An 18,917-nucleotide genomic window follows, 5' to 3' on the forward strand; every position below is an offset into this window, starting at 1 on the left:
TGTCTTTTGACTTGGTTTGAGACTTTTACAGACAATACCAAACTGTGGCTTGACTCAGGGATTAGAACTACATCCGGGTATGTAGTGCTTCAGGCAGTGAGGTTCCACAGGGACAAGACAGGTTCGATTCCATCCCTCAGCAATGTGTAAGTGTCAAACTGAGCAAGACACTTAACCCCTAACTGCTGCCCGAGCGCTTCACACCTAGGGCTGCTCACTGCTCCTGGGATGGGTGAAATGCAGAGGATAAATTTCACATAAGTGCAAATATACAGTGAAAAAAACACTAGGACTGGGGGACCAAATGTATAATTATTGTAAATGTAGAGCGGCCAGAGCACCAATTGTTTTTTATTTTTAACGTAAACATATTAATTTCCATGTGATCAAGAGAAAATGTATAGTATCGATTCTGATTCTGATATTATATACAGCCAATACACATATTGCTCTGGCCTGCTTTTTGAAGTGGCAAACATACATCATCGTTGTTATCACTGAAGCAAATGCTCTGCCTCTCCTCCTATCACATGCAAAGTACTGTAAGAACAATAAAAAGCTTGTCTGGGTTTCTAATGGCGAAGAATAAATGTTTTTTTTCCTGGGAACAGCATGGTTAGTGTTCTGTCCGTTCCGTGAACACGTTTAGAGGGAAAAACACTCCACTCTACTTCAAGTTGAGGTCATCCCAAATTACTTAATTAAAGCAGGTTGTTGCCAAAGCATTAGCTCATCCCCCAGCTTGTTTTGCCATTAGTTGAACAAGAGACCCCCCTCTCACTCACTCACACACACACACACACACACACACACACACACACACACACACACACACACACACACACACACACACACACACACACACACACACACACACACACACACACACACACACACACACACACACACACACACACAGTTTTCATAAAGGAGAGCTTAAGAGAGATGAACTTTATACAGATCTTGCCTGAACCCGGTTTATCACTTCCACTGCTATAGTAGGCTATATTCTTAACTGTAATAACTTCATCTCCTCACTCTTTGTACATTTTGTTGTTATAGACAACATTTACACGCTAAATTATTAATGGAATATTTTACTTATGTCTATTGCAGTGGCTCAGTCTCAAAGTGGGGTCCAGGGAACCTCGGGGTTCCTTGAAGGGGTTCCAAATGGACCCTTACAGGCCTGTACCAAATGGACAATTGGTTCCATTTGTATTTTGTACACTCTCGGGTTATTAAATTAAAAGGTTTGAGAAACTGTCTATTCTATTCTACTCTATTCTAACATTACTATCCATAGAAATATTTCGTCCAATCACCTACAGTAGAGTGTAGGCAGTCGTGAAAAGTAACTAAGTACATTTACCCAAGTATTCATTTTCAATACTTTTAGTTCTACTCCACTACATCTCAGAGGTAAATATTATACTTTTACTCCACTACAATTATTTGAAAAGTTTAGTTACTAGTTACTTTGTAGAGTTTGATTATTATTACAAAACATACATTAACCACTTCAGCCCTATATACATTTCCGCCATTTGAAAATAGCCGATCTACAAGTTCACAATGCGTATTGGGAGCTTGTAGATCTGCTATTTTCAAAAGGTTTTTATACATTCGAAAACTTGTGAAATGGGACATTCTGCATAATGAGAACTTTCTACTTTTGGTACTTTAAATACATTTTGATACCAATACTTTTGTACTTTTACTCAAGTAAATTTTGAATTCCGGATTTTTTGTTGTAACAGAGTATTTCTACATTGCAGTATTGATACTTTCACTTATACTTAAAAAATGTGAGTACCTTTTCCACCACTGAGTGTAGGCCAGGGGGTTATGTCTGTGCCTGGTTGGTTGGGGGGGGGGGGGTATACACGATGTACTGTAAGGGAAAAAACGGTTAGAGCTAATGCAACTGTATCGGGCCTTTTCTTTTGACAAGAACATGTGGTTGCTATGGGAACCGGACACGCAGCATTTTCCAAAATATGAATGGAGTCGAACTGACCAATGGCGGGACCCTGAGCGTACCAAGTTGGGAGTCCTGTTAGGGGTGTCACTCAATTCATAGTTTAGAAAAAACATAGAAACACCCATTCGACGTGCAACGACGCTGCAAATTGTGCGACTAATACATCAATATAACAATGAATGTATATTTATATGTGTGCTGTTTGGTGATTAATTGTCTGAAAGAGTGTGTATTAAACCCACAACTCGTTCGTGTAGGTTGTTGTGGTTTGCTATTGGTACGGTCCGCGCGAACATCGAAAGTCTCCAGTCTCCACTGAGAAAGTGTGGGTACAGTATCGATCAACACCCATCTTTCTGACCTCGAAATACTTCTGCAAATACTTTGTCCCAAACGGCTTTACTTGGAATCGTTTGAAGAACTGTGCTGAGAAGGTGCTGTTGATTTAGGTGAGTCTGGTTTTGCGCTATCCTACCATTTCGTTCACGTCATTTGTCATAATGGTATTTACAGGCAAACGCACCGATGCAAACAAACTACAAACACGTGCGATTTCGTTGCCTTTTCCATCAAATGTAACTTTTTGACTTGAGTGAACTGTAGCACTACGATACAACTTGGGACGATTAAATAACCTTTCGCGTGTTACGTGTATTATTACGTCAAATTACATGCTGCTTGGTGAGTCGAGAAAAAAACAACAACAATCGAGTAGGTTATATAAAAGATTGCACTCTTCATGTGGCCATGTACCTGTCGTTTGTGTCATTTACTCTGATCTTGCATTTAGTAGCTCTGGAAGAGCGTGTGCTAGAAATGCCTAAATTGTCTATTGAACCAAACTTTCCCTTTGCAGCTTTTCACCATAACACTTCATCTTGAATCCACATTAGGCTACAGTGTAGTCGAGTAAACCAGTGGTTCTCAACCTGTGACCCAGTGGGGGATCCCCCAGATGACAGTGAAGTGACAATTTAAGGACTTTCACTTTTAAGATTATTTTTTTACCATTACAGCATCAATAGTAATCATCAAACTTCACTATAAAAAACTGGTCAAATTGTCAAATAATATAAGAAAGAGGCAAAACATTTCAAAATAGCCGTAGTGGTGTTGTGAGCTTGTAGATCTACTACTATTTTCTTAAAATGTATCTGGGGGGGTCCCCAGTTCAAATAGGATTATTTTGGGGGTCACGGCCTGAAAAGGTTGAGAACCACTGGAGTAAACCATAATGGTCATTGTCTTTGGCTGTAGGCCCTGTAAGGCTCTTTAGTCATTCTTTGAATCACCATTTTCCTGAAATGACCATGGGTCCTAGTGTTAGGAAAGCTACTTTTAGCACTGAGATGATTGCTGTTTGGAAACACGACTCAGTCATCACAGCCTTGTCTAGCCTGGGTCTGTTATGATTCCTACAAGTGAAGAGAAAGGTGTGATGTATGTTGTCTTGTAATAGTGGAGGATATCCACTTCAGAGCCATGAAATATGACTGTGAGTCGAGCCTTTTTTAAAGGCCATAGTAGGACCACCATGCTGGTTTATTTACACCCAGCGGGTCTTCACTGGTTGTGTTGGGTCATTTCCGCTCCCCGCCGCCTGAGCAGGAAGCACAGGGACAGAAGATATTGGTGGTAAATCGGCTGTCCCTTCCTGTATTGACTTGTTTCCTCACTGGCTCTCCCTTTAATCAGGACCCCAAAGAAGATCTTTGAACAGGGCGCAGATGGCCGTGCCTGGGGAAAAAGACACACAAAAAAGTTTGAGTGAGACCAATGTGGTCAAACATTATATAATATAATTTGCTAAAAATACACAACCCACAATGTGTTGTTGGTATCGGAAGTGGCCCACGGTCACCGTCACTAAAAAGTGTGAACAATTCTGGAATGCTTCCCCTTGGCCAACAAAAAAACAACAGACATACCACCTTGTAATTTTCTTTCTTAATCATTCCCAGCTCAGGAATGTGCACCCTATGGCTTTGAAAAGGCAGTTAGCATGTCAGTGTGGTGTCTTTTTAAAAGGTGCTCGCTGTGACCTAGCGTGAATCTTTAAAGAAAAAGTGGTTTCAAAGTTGCCTGGTGATGGTCCTAAATGGAAACAGACTCTGGCTTATTTTGGTACACCTCCATGGAGGTAAAGAAATTGCAAAATTTACCTTGTGTTCAGAGTTTTCCAAGAGTCCTTGACAGAACACGTGCAACAACGATGAAGAACGCATTCTGCTATTCACATTTGACTTTTTCCACAAAACAAGGCTTCTTATTACTTCGTATAAGCAGCTGAGAAACATCAAATGGGAGACAGCCCACAGTAGGCAAAGTCTGGAAAGAAGCTTATGTGGGGTTTAACCAATGGCTGAGGTCCAACACAACCCACTAGTGTCCCATGATCTCCCACTCTCCCATCCAGTGGTAGAGAGGGGGGGGGGGGTACTTTTACATACAGTTTACGCTTTCAGTTTCCACTATCAAATCAGGAGATGGACTCCTGCTTATGTAATGGAATTGGATTTGTTGATTCAACACGCCATCGGTAATACTAGCCTCCCTTTAATTCTTGAGCATGCAAGCTTTCTCAATGGACTTGAACAGCAGTGCAGCCGTCTTATCATGCGAGCGGGTTAATTTGTTGATTATAAGGAGATTAATTGGTAAGATAAGATGAGCTTTATTGCCCACAGAGGATCACATCACAGTCTAGCAGCATACAAGATACTGAGTATTAGATTGTTAGTTGCAGCAGACATTACTGTCTTAAAACAGATAGGCAATGTCACTTGAAAGCCTCATTGGAAGTTAACAATAAATAGTTTTTTTGCCTGTTGAGTATCTGATGCTAGACGTCTATGACGTGTCAAAGCTTTATTGCAGGCCCAAGGGGACCCATTGGGAAACACTTCTTATGTGCTCTTAAGCACATAAAGACAGAATGACTGTCTTTATGTAATTATGCGGGCCTTATCGTTTGGAATGAATTGATGATGATGTATCGCACATAGTTTGCATTTCTGAGAAGTTAGCTGGCTTGTGTAAGTGTAGGCTGTAGAGCACAGTGGCAGGGAGCTATGTAGACTTCCTTACAGCGATTTTGGTGTTTTCTTCTTTTTTTTACCAGCTGTTTCCCTTCCTTTTTGGTATTTAAATGGCAGCATTGGCATTGCTCTGTTGTGAATTTAGCTGGTTCGCCCCAAAACGAGGGAATCCTCTCTAATTGAAGGCTGGAGCAGATGTCAGTGGTGGTAATATTGCAACTGGTGCTTAACATAGAACACACACACACACACACACACACACACACACACACACACACACACACACACACACACACACACACACACACACACACACACACACACACACACACACACACACACACACACACACACACACACACACACACACACACAGAGATAAATACACGAATAAACAGTCACACTAAATCTAATGCTGCATCAGCCCAGCCCGATTTCAAGAATATTAGCTATTACTATTCATTGCACAGAATATAGCCAGAAAATGAAACACAACTACACACCAGTGTTGTCGTCAGGGTGTAGTATTATAGGCTACAGCATATTGGTACAGCAACAGTCAACAGAGCATAGGAAAATGTAATGGCGGATGTGTTTTTCCACAGTCTGTCTGTGGAGACTGTTAGAGGTTAGGGTTTTATTCCAACGTGTGGCCCCCTTACGAAGCCAAACCATGATGAAGGTTGAATCCCGTAGAGCACTTATTTTTTTCCTTTCCCAGGGTAGACTGACAGAGAAGCTGTGTGGGGTGTTGTTGGTAAACTTTACAGTAAGATGCCATCGTGGGAAGAGATCCCCACATCGCCCATATTGCAGTAATGATAAGTGTTAGTCATTGTCTTCTTTGTCAGTGACTGAGTTAGGGACTGGCCTCAGTCCGTATATGATGTGTGGCTACGCCTTGTGCTTCTCTCCCTCTTTCTCACTGTAATAATTCTTCTGCTCATTCTCTCCCCGTTCTCTCGCTCGCTCCCGGCTTTCTCCCTTTCACCTCTGCTATCTTTCTCTGCATACTGTAACTCTTCTCTCATTCTCTCCTTCTCGGTATCCCATTATCTCTCTCTTCTCTTGGATGTCTTGTCGCCATCACGAACATGCTGTGTGTGCGTGTGGATGTGTGTGTGTGTGTGGTCTCTTCTCAATGTTTGGCCCTGGCATGGCTGTGTAGTTTATCGGTCATGTGCTGATGAGGTCATCTTATGTTACCACGGCTTGTCAGGAAGGCCGCGCCAGGCCGAGTAATCTACCAGACCGGGCCAGATTGCATTGCAACTTGCAACACACACACACACACACACACACACACACACACACACACACACACACACACACACACACACACACACACACACACACACACACACACACACACACACACACACACACACACACACACACACACACACACACACACACACACACACACACACACACACACACACAAACTGGCATTACACACAAACTGGCATTACACAATCTCATAACTAGTACTCAAATGGTGTGAAGCAGTGTTGTGAGATGCACACACATGCACATAGCCGTGTCACATGTACTGTATAACAAACATACACCATTCTCCACTTGGAAACACACACTCCCACACAGTAAATGTAGTAACATATGTTTTGTACACACTATAAAACGCAATACTAGATCCTATAAAATGTTCAGTTCAAATGTGTAGCCTTTGTTAAGTTTGACCATATGCTGTGTAATGATTAGTCTACACACAACATGTCGTGTGTCCCGTGAGGACTTGAACTGAACAAATCTGATGCGTATTGCTTCCGCTGCTGCCTCAGTTTTTTAGTTTGGAGTCTGGATTTCTGCTCGCATCCCTTTTCTCAGTTCTCTTAAGCCACCTCTGGCCCACTTATCCCAGACAGGAAGGAAGGGGTCATGTGAGCCTATGGGCCTCTGTGGATGTTCCCAGTCGGACTAGCCTCTTTCCCCGTCTTCTGAGCACTACCCCCAAGGAATGAGGTCAGGCTGACCCCTCTCCTGGCTGTCTCCTGTGTACAGTATGTCTCGACTGGGGGAGGTCAAGACACGTGCAAACTACAGTATGTGGAGGTGGGGAACTTAAGACATAACTTCTGTTCTGCCAGAGAGGTTTTAATACTCAGGACATGTGGCTTTTGAAGCACTGCACTTTACACTAGAGAGCCACACACGGTACTACAACCACCTTGTATACATTTCTGTCTCCACATCATCTGTTTTCCTTTTATTGTAAATGTCCTTGATTTGTACATGTTTCTATAGAAATGGCAATGATAAACGTATTATTTCTTTCCTTTTCCTTTACATTGAGGTTTTAGTGTGTCTGTAGAATGCTGACGATACATAGATAGGATGTCTTTTTACCTTTCAATCTGGGACAGCATCTGTCACATTAGTTGTTGCTTGCTATATATATATTTATATAGCAACATTATTATTATTATTTTTTAAATGCAAATTAGGAGTTTTTCAGATTTTTCGGTTAGTATATAGAAGGCGTTAAAATAATGGGCATTGCTTGTGTTGTCACGGGTGAAAATATGGTTCCAGTAGGACCTTTTTTGTGATGCAGAAGGACTGGAGCTGTAGAAGCCGACGGACACAGATCAGCCAGTGGCTTTCCCAGGATTTACATTTAGGGCAGGCGAGATTTTTCACCCCCCCCCCCCCCCCTTTACCCCCAAAAAAGAAATTTCAACTCAATCTAAAATCGGCGATCGAAAACCAGCGAAAATGGCAGTTTTCAAGATGTTTTGTCCATTATCTCTGGAACAGAAGGTCCAATCTGCTCAGTTCAAAGCTTGTTGGATGCGTGACTTTGAGGACATTAAGCACGAGATGACACATTTTCGGATTATTCGTTTTTTTAGGGGAGGCGAGATCTTAGTTGCCTCTACAGTGGGTACGCCACTGAGATCAGCACAGACAGATGAGTTCGGGGTGATTAAGAATAGAATAGAAATACTTTATTCATCCCTGAGGGGAAATTAAAAGCTGGATCAGGGATGACAAGACAAAATAAGATTTCAGGTTTGATGAGTTAGTGTTATGCGAGGGCCCGCGGTGCGCCATCAGGCTGTTTTTCAAAGGAAAGTTGAAATGAGGCCTTCTTCTTGATTGTTTGTGTGCACGTTCCATCTGTCTGCAAGTAATCCATACACACCTGCTGCAACCTGTGAAGGGTATTTGTATATTGTGTGCGTGTGTGTGTGTGTGTGCATTTTATCAGGTCGGCAGGATCTCCCATGTCCTCTCAACGTGCCCCACCCTTCCTACTCAAACAGCAGCCGTCCGGATGCCAGCCTTCGCTTATATACCTCCCTCACTCCCACCTTCCACTCGTTCTTTCCTTCCCAGATGGTTGTGATTCCTTGCAGCACGTGAGAGCGACGCGCCCGCCCTGTTGCTGGTGCCTCTGGCTGCTTTGACGGGGGCCACTTAGCTACACGCCACGGTTTAACCATTATTATTTACTGCTGCCCCAGTCCGCCCAGGGACCACTGACCTACTGAGCTGTGTGCTCTAACAAGCCGTGCTGCATGTGTGTGTCGGTTGTGTGTGTCTCAGTATGTCTATGTGGCTGTCTCTGTGCATTGCCTGTTTATGTCCCAGATCTGTAACACTGTGTTAGCTTGGACTGCAAGCTCTTCCCGAAATTCAAGGTGCACTTTTCTTTGTGAAATTGTGAATATTATGAGAAATGTTTCTCACTTGAAAGGTTCAAGATAAGGATAGTTTTTTTTCTGGAGAAAAGAATGACGCTGCTCTCTTTGAAAGCCTCTCAGGTTGTTTCCATTGAATGGCTGTAGTTTTCCTTCCAACCGCACAGCATTGTTTGTCTTTTGGTGGATCGGGTTCAGAAAACGGGATCAGGGGCGTTGAAAACAAAGTCACGTGTATTGCCAAAGAGCTGTCAATGTTTAAACAAGCCCCCCAAAACATTTGCTCTTGTGCGTTTGCAGCATGTTTGCATACGTGAATGTCAACACATAGTATGTTGGATATCAGTGTTTGCTCGTGCCAATAAGCCCCTACTGTTGAAATTTGAATTTCAACGTACGCCTTACGTCACCCAACCCCTGTTCTCCAAATGGCCAGTTTTCAAACTTGCAATGCAAACTTGCAACGGTTGAAATTTATTCTAAGGGCATTTAACGGCTTGAAGTCATTGTCCAGCCGGTGTCCTAAAATGGCATATAGTGACAGGTTGTACGTTTGGTACCACATTTTTTTTACGTCCAAACTTAAAAGAAGAGGAAAAAAGATGGACCTTAGGCCTTGTTTTTTGGGTTTGTGCAACAGTTTAAGTTAGCAGCCTGTGTCCTACACCACTTTACTTCAGTTCCGGTTAAGAATGTTCTCTTTTGGACAAACTTCCTAGTGTGTGTGTGTGTGTGTGTGTTTGAGAGAGAGGGAGAGGTAGGGCCTGCTTGGGCATGCCAATGTGTAATATGAGCAGTAATGTGAGACGTCAGAATGGCGAGTCACATCCATGGAATGCACGTGTGAGCGTGCGTTTGTGTGCATGCCCAGTGGCAGGGCTTATGACTGTGGTGTGAGAAAGGAGCGGGGAGCTGCCCCTGCAGTAACTTTATAGGCCTCATCTTCTTTCACCGGTCACTATAAAAAGTCTCTCTGCAGCTGACGGATCAGATTCTGAACGTTGCAACTGTTTGCGGCTGTGTGTGCCTGTTTGTTTGTATGTATGCATATATGCATGCATGCATAACTAGGCCAAAATCCTGACACCGTACACTTGACTGTGTGTGGCAATGTGCAGCCTGTCTCTATGTCAGTGTGTCTTTGCGCCCAAATTATTTTGATAATTTGAGAACACACCCTGAGCCTTCCTTTTATCCATCTGCCTCCTCACTGTCTCCCAGCCTGGGCAGGTGGGGATCTCTGCAGAGAGTGTGCGTGCGTGCGTGCATGTGTGCGTGCACGTGTGTTACCAACGCCGGTGGCAGGATGAGGTACTCTGGGTATTATCATGAAAGTATGCCCTTCTGGCACAGCATTGGTGTGACTTACAGAGGACAGGAGAGTTTATATAGGAGAAAGACAAGAGGGTAGTTGAGGAAAGTGGGAAACACTAGAGTCTAGAGGAGACAGCAACTCCAGCTAGCCTAATTTACACTCCATAGTATGACGGTGTTGCTTGCCAAAAGAATTGATCTGTAAGCTTGTAGATCTGTTCTTTTTTAGCCTGGCATGGCCAGACTAATATCTGGTTTCCAGGCTAGTTCTTTTTGGCAAGTAGAGAGTAGTGACACCCTCGAGCGATGGAGTATAAATTAAGCTTATCTGTATTTCTCAGTGCATTCCCTGTCAAGTGGCTCTGGTATGTTTCCCTGCACATGAACCTGCCATGCATAAAGGTTCACATCAGAAGAGCAGAGATTTGAAAGATAGAAAGCAGAACAGAGCCATAGAGAATGGGGGGGGGGGGGTTGTATGAATTGTTATTAAAAGAGGTGGTGAGAAGGTGTTGGATTGCATTACCTCTGGCTGAGATGTTTGTTGCACTGCATCCCACTGTGTGTTAGAATGCAGACTACTTTCATACATTTACCTCTCTGTACGCACACGTGTGTAAGTGCGCTTGAGTCTATGAAGCGTTTATTTTCGCATGTCTTGAGTTTGTGTATCTTACTCTCTGATATCCATTTGTGTGTTTTCTTTATTTTATTGCGTGTACAGCATGGGCAAATGTGTGTGCTGTGTAAGCCGTAGGTGCTTTGTTGGGTTTGAGATGTTTTTGTTAGTGTTTCAGAGCAGCGTGCTGCCGTGCATGTCTGTCGTGGCGTGCACACTTGTTTTTTAGAGTGTGTGTGTGTATGTTCTACCACAGTGAGGCCAGTCCGGTGGCACCCCACCCTGCTTGGCTCCCTTTAAATAAGCACCCATTTATATGTTTGGACTGCAAGGGAACAAGTGTAGCTCAGCCCCACTGTGCAGGAAGAGACAACCATTAATTCACATACACTAACAACCGGACAACAGTTGTACACACACACACACACACACACACACACACACACACACACACACACACACACACACACACACGCACACGCACACGCACACACACACGTGTGAAAAGACACATTCACCCGAAAGGGGTCCACTTTAAAAAGAACAGTCAGGATTTTGCTGTGTACTTTACACTTACAGTACAGATTTCACGATATGAAAATTACATGTCACGATTATTGTGGCAAAATATCGCGATTAGCGATATTATTGCGAGAATCAAAAAATGCTTAAAACTTAAATGCTACTTTTGTTAACCAATTGAACACCCAGCATCCGTATTCTGGGGGGAACGTTCGGCAAAAATAGCTGATCTACAAGCTTGTACGGTAGCTCTGTTATTTTGGTGAATCGAGTTGTGAGTGAAATAAGAACGTACTGTACCAAACTCTTTACAGGTCCGTTTTATCAAAGTATAGAGGGTTTAAGTGGTACTGAACTTTCAGCTCAACATAAGCTATTCTCATCCTAGTGTACGACAGACAATTTCACGATAAATTCAAATCTCTGCGATACGATTATTGTGAGCGTTTCTTTATCACGATTTAAACGATAATAACGATTATCGTCCCACCCCTAGCACAGATATAGGTAGTACACGTCATCACTTCTCTCATACCGGTGTCTTTACTGGCCCGAATGACGGGAAATCTTCGACCACACCTGCCTCACAATGACATTCTCTCATCAGCAGCACCTTGAAGTTTTGTTGCAACTCGCTTTTCTATGTTATTACATCACTTCCTTCCCTGGAGTTTAGGCAGTGATGACGAGATACCCGACTCCAGAGAATTACTTGTTTTTTACAGCATGGCTCTGAACTCTGAAGGAGGCTATCCGTCTTTTAGGGAGGGCCAGTCTGTCTGTGTGTCCGAAGCTACGTTCGCTGGACCCAACAGTGCCAAATGTCTTGTGCACACTTCCAGTAGGCTAACTTTGCACTGCCAACACATGTTTTTCACACATGTTTTATATATATTTTTTAATGTATAATTTTTATCCCTCGATTTTTTTCACCCGGTGCCAATTTGCTAAGTGATCCTGGGCACTACACTCCCCCCACCAGCCTAGGGAGGCCAGGGCCGAGCTCATGCCTCCTTCAATGCATGAGAGCCAACTGACCTTCTTGTCACCTGACAGGGGGGAGTTTCCCTGGTTGGACTTAGCGCGTGGAAGGAACACGTTATTCCAACCAGTTCCCTTCCCCTCCATCAGGCGCCCTGGCTGACCAGGGGTAGGCAGTATAGTGACCAGGATTAATACATGTTTTTGTGAGGGTATTAACTACCCTAGGAGACACGGGGAGAACATGCAAACTCGCATGAGCATGTTTTATACTTTTAGAAATATTTTACTTTAATTGTTTTATAAAGGGAGTCAATGGAGATCAGATCAGGCTGAAACCTTGCAAAACAATGTGGAGTCATACTTATGTCATTGAATGACTGAGGTCTCAGGCTGGCCACATTAAGTCTGAGATCCACAATGGAGCCACACAGATCCCTTGTGGATCCCAAGATACACGTGAATACAATTTATCTCTAGGGAAAGTATTGTCTTTTACAGTTTGATCTAAGCGCCTGGCAGAAGTCGTCCAGTCATTGTCTGCATTCCTCGTCTCTATGCGTTTGTCAGCTATTGAAAACACCTTTATGACACAGAGCTAAACTGAGACAAGCATGGGAGAAAGTGTCAGGAAAGTCGGGTGACTGCGAGGAAAAGCAGCCCCCCGCCCCCCTCCCACATCCCACATCCTGCTCCTTAGAAGCAGCCATGTCTTCCTGATTCCAGACAAGGAAGCTTCCTTGATTCCAGAGAAGAGGTAGGTTGAAGGGGCGGAGCTTAACCAAGCAGTGGGAGGGGCATGATGGGAGCGAGCATGAGCCTGAGGGACAGAGAGAGAGAGAGAGAGAGAGAGAGACTCAGGTTTGTGTTCATTTGTCTTGATACATAAATGTGTGCGCACGCACAGCAGCGGCACATTCACTTCTCACACATAGCAGCTGAAAGCATCCAGTGCGAGCTCTGCTCTCATAGCTGTGTCATTCTTACAGCCACCTTGTGCTTTGCTACTCTGTGACTCAAGAGATTCTACACAGCGTTCAGAAGTCAGTCAGAACTCCACAGGGTTTTTGCCAGTGTGTGAACGTTTTCTCCTGTTCCAGAATTCAGGGATGCCAACTTAGCAGTCTGCTGCCTAAAGCACTTGCATCAGTAAACGTAAGTAAAACATGCGTTCTATGCTGTTTGTACAGATGTCTGAAGTGCCTGTGGTGTGTAGACTTTTGGATGTTGTGTGTGTACTTATACGGGAGTGTGTTTGTGTGTGTTTCTCTGCCAGGGAACAAGTTTGCACACTTTTAAAGTGTTGTCAATTCATCTATTCAAAAGTTTCCATTCATACCACATAGGGTATTTTCTACCCGCAGACATTGTCATTTTTTGTGCTAAATAGTTTTTTTTCTCCGCTCTCTTGCAGTGTATAAACATTGTAACGTTTCCTTCTTGCGAGTGCCAGCTATCTGTCTGTTTCTCTCTCCTTCTCCCTCTCTCTTACTGTATCTCTGCTTCCTTGTCCTAGTGTGTGAGCCGGAATGTTCCAATTCTAAAAATACTGGTCTTGATTATAACATTTCGCAGCTCCAATCCAACACTATTCTCTCTCTCTCTCTCTGTCTCTCTTTCTCTGTGTCTGCTGTATGTCTTTCTCTCCCTCTCTCTCCGTCTGTCTCTCATATTGTAATAGGTTGAGAAGTTGCATGGTTGCCAGACAAGGTTATGTGGCTAGGAAAAGAGCAAGTATAATTGAACTAACAGATTTCAGTGTTGACATTACATTTCGGGGAGGGCGCGTTTCAAAGCGCTATCTGGCTGCCAGCGTTTTGGTTTTATCGCGCTGCCAGCGTTGGTAAAGGTCAGTGAGAACTAATCAACATACATCTGATGTATTGTGTCTGTAAGCATTTTGTTATTGTATCTGTGTGTGTGTGTGTGTGTGTGTGTGTGTGTGTGTGTGTGTGTGTAGAGGGGGAGCATAGTGCATCAAGCCTTTGGCTAAAGCAAACAGAAACTCACACACACCCTCACACACATACTTTGAACTGTGAGGGGCCCTCTGTAAGCAGAAAGGTTAAGGGAGTTAATAATTTTGACTCTTAAACTAGACTGTTCTGTGTGTACATTCATACATGCATTCATCTATGCACACGTGTGTGTGTGTGACTGTGTTCATGTGCGTTTTTGGGGACCTTGTATTCAGGCCAGCAGTGTGGTCTAGCCATGGAGGCGACTCGGCCTCTTTCTCACCACCAGTCTGTGTGAGCTGTAGTTGGCTGTGGCTCTGTGTGTGTGCGTGCGTGTGTGTGATTGCATGTCTGTGTGTCTTTGGTATGTGCTCAACCAGTGCTTCGATGGGGGGGGTATTTTTCTTCTAATTTATTTTCTCCCCAATCTCTGGTGTTTGTGTGTGTCTTGTCTTTGTGCATCAGTATCTCTCTAGGCATTTGCCTCCATGTGCATGTGATGCCCCTGCATGTCTCTGTATCTGTAGGCATGTGTTTTTGTGTGTGTGTGCGTGTGTGTGTGTGTGTGTGTGAGAGAGAGAGATGGACCTGCCAGTGTTACCTAACATATTAGCTTCAGTGCAGTGAGGCGTGCAGAGCAGAGCCCAGAGAGAGAGCGAGAGAGAGCGAGTGGCCTCCAGCCATGGATGTAGGAACAATTCAGACTCCAAAACCATAACCAGAATTATTTCCATCATCAGCAGAAAATACTGCGCTAAACGAGTCGTTTCACCATGGAGCCCCGTGACTGAAAGTAGTTTGAACAACGAGTTCTCTTCCAAAGATGTACGTATATTTATCTAACACAAAGGAGCTTTGGCTGGCAGGGGGAAATGGCAATGGATTGTTTGCTGATTATAGCACATTTTTGTATCAGTCCGAAGTTGCCATCGTTGGTATTATTTTCAAAAATCCAATTATAACCCCTAGTAACACCATAATAGCCTGGCTGCCTGGCCAGGAAGACACTGCTTGGTGCTCATGCCTTTTTCTTTTTTACATCAAATATTGGAACTCTTAAGTAGAGAGATGAATGAATAGGTAAAAAAAAAGACATGATTAAAATGTGTTGTTTCAAACCTGCAACAGGCAGATGTTGTATTTGAGGAAATGCTGTTAAATCTACTTATATCTGGCTTTATTCTATTTGGCTTATATGAACAAATGACATGCCAGAAAGCGTCTGAGCTAAACGGGTTTAAGCTCCCTCCCGTGGGGACACCAGACCACCTGCTTTCTACTGATTACCTACTCAGTCAACTCCCTGTCACACACACTCACACACGCAAACACAAATAAATACACATACAATTGCACGTACAGTATGTAACTGTGATAAAGGAAATGGATTGAACGGACATACTCACACACACACACACACATTGTCTCTTAAATCTTTGGACACATACAGATGCACACAATCACATACTCTTTCTCTTGCATGCACACATACCGAACACTCATGTGTGTGCGCAGACTCAAACACACATTCAGTCTGACTTATACACACATGCACTTATGATATGCCCTCGCTGGACCCCCAATGGGTGTGAATGTGCATGTGTGCGTGTGTGTGAGTTTGTTTCCTGCGGCCGCAAACCCAGACAGTGATGGGTGGAGGTAGACAAGGGGGTTATGGGGATGAAGAGTGATGGAGAGAGACAGGAAAGGGCATGAGAGGGGGGGAAAAGCGGTAGATATGGGGGGTGGGTTTGGGTACAAAAACAGGCCTGATGCTGTAACAACTGTCTGCTTATTCTCCTCCAACAGTTGAATTTACAGTTGACTAACTCCTATACTGTGTGTGCGTGTGTGTGTGCACAAGCACGCTTTTAGAAATAACAGTTGCATAACATCGTAGCCTAGACAGTAGACACTTCATTCACGCGTCACGGTCACAATTTCAGCCTGGTCATGAGAAGTTTTTACTGCACAGCGAGTGAACCTTGCCAAGAACAACTTTGTTGACCCTCCTATGCCATCGGGCCAGGCGGGTTGTTGTGGCCGACAGTTTGAGTCCCAAGTTATCTGGCGTTTCTCTTCCTGGTCCACTCTGTCTTCATCAGCCCCGGTGGAAGCTCCTCAGTAAAGGCCGTTACCCACTTAAGCCTATACTTTGTCGTATGACGTATAGTGAAAATAGCCAATCTGCAAGCTTGTAGATCTGCAGTTTTTACATTTTGTGGACTTTTCTTCCTGCATGCACTAAAGAGGGATGCCAGGTTGAAAGTTGTTAGGATATTAGCTGATAACCTTTTGAACTCCCAAGAAGACTTTATTGATTATGGAGAATGGGAAAACATGGACCCCCAATCGCTGCCTGGGTTCGATGGGATTGTCCACTCTTGTAATGTCACAGGTTTAAATTCAGCCTACTGGGGCTCCTTTCTTTTTGCATGATTTCCTGCATCTGATATCATTTTGGTTGTGCCACATTGACTAAGCAGCTGCCTACAGAAATGTCTAGAAGAGAACCTCAATGATTGATAGATTGTCACTGTGGTTCTTCGTGCTATAAGCTGTAGTTCTATAGAACGTTAAATAACAGTGGCTGTAGCCATTGTGTGTGAAGCCTCTCAAAGGCAGGCTGTTGCCAGCGTTTGTGGTGAGCAATGTGTCGTGAGCTAAAAGCGTAGGGGTGGGACCCAAAATAGACCAAAACACACCCACACAAGGTGAGGGCACAGTAAAACCCGGCCAGCAACACACACACACACACACACACACACACACACACACACACACACACACACACACACACACACACACACACACACACACACACACACACACACACAAAGACACCAGCTGAGTGTGTTTGTTTGTTTGGCTGGCTGTGTCACACATTTCCTGTGGTGAAACACGTCTACCCCCCCATACACACACTCACACACCGTCCCAGTAGACAGTAAACCTGAGAAACTTCCGCTGACCTTAACCTTCACCTCCACCCCACCTCCTCTCTACATTGTAAAATCCTTATGGGTCCATTTGGTTACATTTATGAGTGAAATTAACACTGAGGATTTTACTGTGTGCTGGGCACTGACTGAGGTGATTTTTCACCTCCTAAATAGAGCATTTGTATTTTTGTAATACTCTAACTTTCCACAGTGATCTCACCTCTTGCTCAACATGGGTTTTCCTGGATTTGGAAGGATTTATGTTTGTGTGCGTGTGTGTGCATGACGCACCTTTTTGCCTGTGGACAAAGTTGATGATCTGTACGTAGAAGATGACGTTGATGATCAGTACACACGTTTTTTGCAATAAAATAAAGAAACCCATGTCAAGTCATTAAAGTTTGTAGAACTGGAAGTAGGAAGATGTTTTTGATTGTTGAAGGTTAGTTGTAGCCAAGCACCGAGGGCTGCTCTGTAGGAGCAGGAGCTGTTGTAATCTACTGTATCAGGGGTCAGCATTAACTACATGAAGGCCACTGTGATTATATCACAGTGTGTGTGTTGACTGTGTTCTATCATATTATGATGAAACACTCAACACACACACACATGCTCGTTTTCTAATCCACTCACTGTTTGTAGCCTCGGAGATCTGATTCTTTCTGTGGCTTTAGGATTATCATTTTCTTTCATTCCAAAACCCATTATTATTTTGTCTTTTGTCGCACTGTTTTTTTCCTCTCTGTTTGCTCTCTCTCTCTTCTGCTTATCTCCTTTACTGTCTCCTGTGCTGTGTGTTGTGCTGCTCTCTCTCTCTCTCTCTCTCTCTCTCTCTCTCTCCCCCTGCCCTCTCTCTCTCAACCTCTGCTCGCTCTCTCTCTCTCTCAACCCTCTCTCTCTCTCTCTCTCTCTCTCAACCCCTGCCCCCTAAACCATCTCACATACTCACACAGATGACTTTCCCCATTCCCCTCACGTGTTGCTGTTTGTGCCATTCTGTCGCTCAGTAACTATGCGATGGATATTACTGGAGAAGCAAGTCATAGCCTTTCCCCTGTAATTAAGGCCGGCTAACTGACTGCCTGCCTGACTCACCACACACACAGTCAGCTGTGGTAGTACAGCCCCCCCCCCCCCCCCGCCCCTCCCCTCCACCTCTCTCCCAGCTCTGTCCGCATGCTTCCCGGACCTGGAGGAAATGTAGCGCAGCACGTGTTATATACATAAACATGATGGGAACCCTTTTTACATGCAAACGTAGTGTCATTAGCGGTCAGTCAATTCAGCTGTTATTACTAGAGCCCAACCGATACCAGATTTTTGGGTCTGATCCAAATTTTGGATAGTCCTACACAAGTACACAACTCACTACCGATGTTTTGACCAGTATTTTGTCAAAAAGTGCAACATCGATTTGAAAAACTTTTATTTGATTTACCTATTTTTGAAAATCTTCACCTCTAATGACATTCCCAAAATAGGTATGCAAGGTTTAAAGTGGTTACAATTTGGTATACATCGGCTGAATAATTGCAGCGACCGATGTCGTAAAAAAAGTCAAATAATGTCAGACATATTGGCCAGATATATGATGTCTGATTATATATATGTATATATGATTAGTCTGACTCTAGTTATACCTTATTGATTTGCTAGCACTTTCGGTTGTCTCACAGAACCTATTTATCTCACGCACAAGCACTTGCTCTCACAACACAATGCCCCCCTCTCTCTTCTTTTCTATTGTATCTCTCTCCATCTGACTCCCTTCCTCGCTCTCAAGAGATCATGAGCTATATCATTATGTGCTAATAAGGTGGTTGGAGACAGAGAGATCTGCATCGCAGAGCCACATAGCTTCATAATAATACCATGGTAACCATAGTTTCATGCT

At 43.8% G+C, this 18,917-nt stretch overlaps 1 protein-coding gene across 2 annotated transcripts in view; it reads left to right on the forward strand.

The window, feature by feature from the left end:
* Positions 1 to 2,340: 2,340 nt before the first annotated feature.
* The window catches only part of LOC308096754 (protein FAM110A), a 27,990-nt gene continuing 11,413 nt past the window's right edge, over positions 2,341 to 18,917 (forward strand). The window contains exon 1 of one of the 2 annotated variants that reach the window (XM_080444198.1): positions 2,341 to 2,433. The gene's annotated coding sequence lies outside the window, so the exon portion shown is untranslated. Of the gene's footprint in view, positions 2,434 to 13,002; positions 13,279 to 18,917 lie in introns of those variants that run through there. The other variant, XM_080444197.1, reaches the window with a different exon arrangement.

This window comes from Gymnoscopelus braueri, assembly GCF_963280865.1.
Source record: "Gymnoscopelus braueri genome assembly, chromosome: 12".
NCBI lineage: Eukaryota > Metazoa > Chordata > Actinopteri > Myctophiformes > Myctophidae > Gymnoscopelus > Gymnoscopelus braueri.